Raw genomic sequence first — 6429 nt, forward strand, 5'->3', positions numbered from 1 at the left:
AAGAAAGAAAGATGCAAGAAAGTGAGAGGTTAATAGGATAACATTTATTTTTGGAAAGAGGGGAGGCTGGAGCTTGATGGATTATCCTGAGGGGCTTCCAGCCTGCCTGGCAGTTTCATTGTTTGAATTGGACAGAGTGCATCTTTAAATAATTTATTAAGGCATGAATTTGTTTGTCTGTTGCTATTCTATGGTACCTTACTATACTGTAATTGTTGTTCTTTGAGGCAGGCTCTATCTTTTTAAATTTTTTATTAGAGTTATTAACTTACTTTATATGTGACTGTTTTGCTAGCATGTTTGTATGTGCACCATGTGTGTGCTTGGTGCCCATGGAAGTCAGAGTTATAGATGGTTGTGAGCTTCCATACGGGTACTAGGAGTTGGACTTGGGTCCACTTCAAGAGCAGCAAGTGTTCTTGATACCTGAGTCATCTCTCTGGCCCCCATAAGGGTCTATCTTGTCCAGGTTATCCTTGAACTCCTGATCCTCTTGCCTCAGCCTTTCAGATGTTGGAATTATATCTGTGAGTCATCACACTTATCTAAAAATCAACTGAGTCTTCATTTAATTCATTTAGATATAAATACCATATTTACTATTAATATGTTGTCTTAGTTAGGGTTTCATTGCTGTGAGGAGACACCATGACCATGGCAACTTTTACTAAGGACAACATTTAATCAGGGCTGGCTTACGGTTTCAGAGGTTCAGTCCATTATCACCATGGTGAAAAGCATGGCAGCATCCAGGCAGACATGGTGCTGGAGACGGAGCTGAGGGTTCTACATCTTGAGCCAAAGGTATCCAAAAAGGAGACTTGCTTACATGGGCAGCCAGGAGGAGGCCCTCTTCCACACTGGGCAGAGCTTGAGCACTAGGAGCCCTCACAGTCCACTTACACAGTGACACACTTTCTCCAACAAGACCACACCTATTCCAACGAGGCCACACCTCCTATAGTGCCAGTTCCCATGGGCCAAGTATATTTAAACTACCACATATATAATATACTAATATAAGATATATTAATATATATTCCCAGTGTTGTGGAGTCACTGTACATAGAATTCATGTAGCTCTCGGTTCCATCCCTAGGACTGAAAAGGTACAGTGAGAACTCAAGCTCTCAGGAGATTGTAACATGCAGCCTAGAGTGGAGAGCAGCATCTAAGTACAGCCTTTTACTGTTCCTGATATCTGCGCATGACTGCCATGGAAATCAGCATAATGTGGCTGCCATCCAACTGCTGAAATGATTCACTTGCAGGGAGAAATGGTTTGCTCTGACTCAGCTTTGGAGATTCTCATCTAAGATCAAACAAATCTGAGTCTAAGGATGGATGGTGCTCTGGTTAGGCTAGGTTAGCTGTCAACTTGACACACCCAAGAAGAAGGAACTTTAACTGAAAATTGCCTCCATCAGATTGGCCAGTAGGCATATCTGTGGGACATTTTCTTGCTTGCTAGGTGATGTAGAAGGGCCCATCCCCTATGGGTGGTGCCATCCCTAGGTAAGTGGGGTTGGGCGATAAAAAGAAAGATAGCTGACTTGGGAGCGAACCAGTAAGTGGCCTTCCTCCATAGTCTCTTCTTCAGTTCCTATGTCCTGGTTCCTTCCTTGAACTCCTGCTCTGGTTTCTCTCAGTGATTGACTGTGACCTGTAAGCCAAATAAGGTCTTTCAAGTTGCTTTTGGCCACTGTTATATCATGGTAACAGAAAGCAATTAGGGAAGGTAGTAAGGACAGGAAGCATGTCACAGAGAAAATCACTCCGCTCATAAAGTAGGGATCAAAAAAAGAAGAGACTGAGGTCTCACAATCCCCTTGAAGGCACATCTTCAGGTGACCCAAGGGCTGCCTCAGGGCCCACTTTTCAATTGTTTCACAGCACCTGTCAATAGTACCACGTTAGGGACAATGTCCTTTACACATAGACCTTTGGGAGGTTCAACATTTAAACTAAAGCAGCCACTAATCCAGCTACAGACCTAGGATGTATCTGTTACATGTTTTTTCTACCCAACATTAAGACTGAGCAGGTTGATTTTCAAAGTCAGCGTTTCAGAGCCTGATCATCTGAGTTAAAAGAAGCAGACTTGAGAATTGGCATTGTAGCTCAGATTTTAGAGTGCTTGCCTAGCATGTGTGAAACCCTGGGTTTTCCCTAGTTCTGCATAAACCGAGCAGGGTGGCTCACACCCATAATATCAGCACTTGACAGGAGAAGGCAGGAGGACCCGGAGCTAAGGGTCATCCTGGATTGCATCAAGAATTAGAGAACATTCAGGGCTACATGAGACCAGTCTCAAAAAACAAATTGTAGGGTTTCATCATACAAAACTTTTGAGCAGTTGTGTATGTGGGCTCTCATCATACCTCATCCCAAGGCTCAGGGATCATTTCAGAAGAGATAGTGGAAAGAGAAAAAGAGCCCAGAGGTGGTGGATGAATATGAGAAAATGGTATTTCCCAGATGCAGTGGGGCAGCTGCACATATGAACTCACAGCAGTTGTGACTTCATGCCCAAGACCTGTGCACACTCAAGCCAAGCAAATACCATCATGGAGGGGGAGATGCATAAAGTCTCTCCTCCGACTGAGGAGCTATCGGCAGTTGACAGCTAGCTTCCGGGAGAGGAAGAGTCAGTTTTCTTTTTATTTAATTTAGAAATAATCTATATAGGTATTTTATCTTCATATATTGTCTGTGGTTTTTTTTTTTTTTTGGTTTTTCGAGACAGGGTTTCTCTGTGTAGCCCTGGCTGTCCTGGAACTCACTCTGTAGACCAGGTTGGCCTTGAACTCAGAAATCAGCCTGCCTCTGCCTCCCAAGTGCTGGGATTAAAGGCGTGCATCACCACTGCCTGGCTATATTGTTTGTTCTATACACTACATGCATGCCTGGTGCCCTCAGAGGCCAGAAGAGGGCACTGGATCCCTGCAACTGGAGTTCCAAATGGTAGTGAGGTATCATGTGAGTGCTAGGAACTAAACCCAGGTCTTCTTGGAAGAGCAGCAAAGTGCCCTTAAACACTGAGCCATCTCTCTAGCCCTGAGAGTCAGTTTTCTTTAAGGGTACAGTTCCTGGTAGGCTAACCATGCTCCAGTGGAGGGCAGCACATCCAAGAGTATATGGGTACCACAAATTGAACATGAGGAGTTAAAAAAAAAAAAACTAAGAGGACACAAAGTTGGGTTGGTAGGGAAGAAGAGTGGATCTAGGAGGAGTGGGGACAGGAAGCCAATATGATCAAAATACATTGTATCAAAAGTCTAATAAAAACAAATAAAAATGAACAAAAGGCTTTAAAATAAATAATTGCAGGGGCTAGAGAGATGGCTCAGTAAAGAGCACTAGCTGTTCTCCCAGAGGACCTTGGTTCAATTCCTACCATCCACATAGCAGCTCAAAACTGTCTCTTGCACTCTTCTGGCCTCCATGATTACCAGGAACACACAGACATACATTCAGGCAAAACACCCATATGAATAAAATAAGAATTTTTTTTAATTTAGAAATAAAAATAATTGCATAAATAATATGGTAACCTGCATGTACTTGAAAAGTCTGGATGTGTACAGATGTCATTCAGGGTCATATATAACAGAATTCACCATATATGATTCCATGAGAAAGTGAAGGAATAGCTTGTACAGAGCGACGTGGGCTGGATCATAACACTCACAGACTCAACAGAGTGAGAAGCTGTTACCACTGCTAAGCCTTTATCATGAAAGACAGAAATGTGGTACTAGCACCACAGGAGACCTGAAGCCATAAAGGAGCCCCTTAGCAGGAGCTGTAGTTAAAACGGACATAGAGACATTGCCTCTCACAGTGGGCCCATTTATTTCTACAGCACTGTGGAAGAATGCACCACTGTGCTTTGATCCGTTCTATGGTTGAAGGACACTGAGTTATTTTCAGATTTTCTTTCTCCCTCCACCCTTTTTTTTGTTTGTTTTTGTTGTTGGCAGGGCTTCACTATGTAGCCCTGGCTAGGCTGGAATTTTCAATGTAGAGCAGGCTAACCTCGACTCACAGAGGTTCACCTGCCTAAGATTAAAAGTGTCTTCCACACACAACTGGCTTCAGATTTATTTCTTAAAAACTAAAGTTGAGCTAAGCAGTGGTGGCCCATGCCTTTAATTCCAGCACTTGGGGAGGAAAAGGCAGGCAGATCTCTGTAAGTTCAAGGCCAGCCTAGTCTATAGAGCAAGTTCCAGTACTACCAAACTATACAAAGAAACCTGTTTCAAAAAGAATAATGTTGCTAAGAATATTCTTGTATACCTGTTGACACATCTATGCAGAGATTTCTATTGGGTATATAGATAAGAGTAGATTTCTGAGTCAAAGAGTATATGAACCTTTATCATGTAGTAGCAAACCGTTTTTCAAAGTGTGTGTTAACCTTACATTCTGCTAACAGTGCTTAAAGATTCCTTTTCCTCTGCCTAGTTACTGTTCTGTTACTATGAAGAGACACCATGACCAAGGCAACCTATAAAAGAAGTCATTAGGTACAGAGTAAGAGAGTAGGGGGAACAGATCTTCCTAGGAGAGGGAAATAGAATAGACAGTTATGGATAGGGGGTGGAACAGAAAAATAAAGTGGGAAGCGGGGAGATGGGACAAGGGAAGAAACATGGGGAGACACAGCTAAAAGTAAGGGCCATTTGAGGGGTAGTATGAAAACCTACTGCAGTAGAAGCTTCCTAAAATATAAACAGACATGAAAGCTATCTAAATGAAATCATCAAGTAGTAGGGGGTCAGAGCCCCAACTGGCCACCTCTTCTCATCAAATGAAGCTTCCAGTAGCAGGATTGGGTTGCATCTAATTGAGTTGATGGGTAAAAGGCTCACATTTAAAGTTCGATTCCCCAAACAACCCAGGCTGTTGCCAAGACTATTGGTTGCTCTCCACAAACTGATGTCAAGGCCCTATTACTGAAGGCAATACACAACTCATTGATCATGGAGAAGTCAAGTCAGTGCCTACAAAGAATCTTCACCCCTATATGCTAGTATCTTTTCGTACAGGAAGGTACTTAGCAAGCTACCAAAGGAGAAATATGAACACCAACCCAAATACTAACCCTTTGATCTACAGTGGTGTCCTGCCTGTAATATAAGCTAGGGCAATGGTGGCACAAATTTTGTGGGAGTGATCAACCAATATCTGATAAGACCTAAGGCCCACCCCACAAGATGGAACCCATATCTGACACTGCTTGGGTGATCAAGAACCTGAGACTAGATAACCCAGGGACCTTGGGTAAAACCAAATACTACTATCCTTTAAAAAAAAAAGCAGTAATAAAATGACTCCTAGTGGGCTGCCCTCTGACAGACCCCACCAGCAGCTGACTCAGACAGATGCAGACACCTACAACCAAACTGAATGGAGCTTGGGGACTCTTATGGAAGAATAGGTGGAGGGACTCCACAGGAAGACCAACAGAGTCAACTAACCTGAACCCTTGGGGCTCTCAGAGTCTGAACCACCAACCAAAGAACATACACAGCCTGGACCTGAGTCTCTCCACACATATGTAACAGACGTGCAGCTTGGTCTTCATGTGGGTCCAGAACAATTGGAGCAGGAGCTATCCTAAAAGCTGTTGCCTACACGTGAGATATATTTCTTCCTCCTGGGCTGTCTGGTCTGGCCTCAGTGGGAGAGGAAGCTCCTAGCCTCGCAGAGGCTAGAACTGCCAGAGTGGGGGATACCCCGGAGGATCCCCACCCATTCAGAAGAGAAGGAGAGGGGAAATGGGGGAAGGATGTGGGAGGGGATGACCAGGAGGGGGGGCAGTCAGCGAGATGTAAAATGAATAAGTAAAAATACTAATTAATTAAAAAAATAATATCCTGTGAAAATGAGAGTTTTTCTTCTTTCTTTCAAAATCTTGGTCTTATTTTTCAGCTCCTATTGTTTTGGCTGGATTCACTTACATTAATGTTCAGTAATATTTTACTGTTGATTTTATTTATTTTTTCTGACTTTTTTATTGGATATTTTATTTATTTACAATACAGATGTCATCCCCTTTCACCATTTCCCCTCCCTAGAACCCACATCCCATCCCCCCTCCTCCTTTATGCTTTTATACCATTTTAATTATATGCATGTATTAAGGTCAGTTCTAGGTTGAGAGTCTAGCAATACAATAGATGCAAATAGTCAAGGAACAAGCAAGACAATAAACACAAATAGTCAAGGAACAAGCAAGACAATAGACACAAATAGTCAAAGAAAAAACAAGGCGTTAAACCCAACTATGTGAACACTCCCATGATCACTGTTTCTAAGCGCTTACCAGGATGACCAAAGTATCTGAGCCTACTTCCCTGTCCTAGTCCAAGGTCATTTTCATGTTTGAAGCCTACTTCCCTGTTCTAGCCTAAAATTTAGATT

Source organism: Grammomys surdaster, unplaced genomic scaffold (genome assembly GCF_004785775.1).
Source record: "Grammomys surdaster isolate TR1022 unplaced genomic scaffold, NIH_TR_1.0 133, whole genome shotgun sequence".
Lineage (NCBI taxonomy): Eukaryota > Metazoa > Chordata > Mammalia > Rodentia > Muridae > Grammomys > Grammomys surdaster.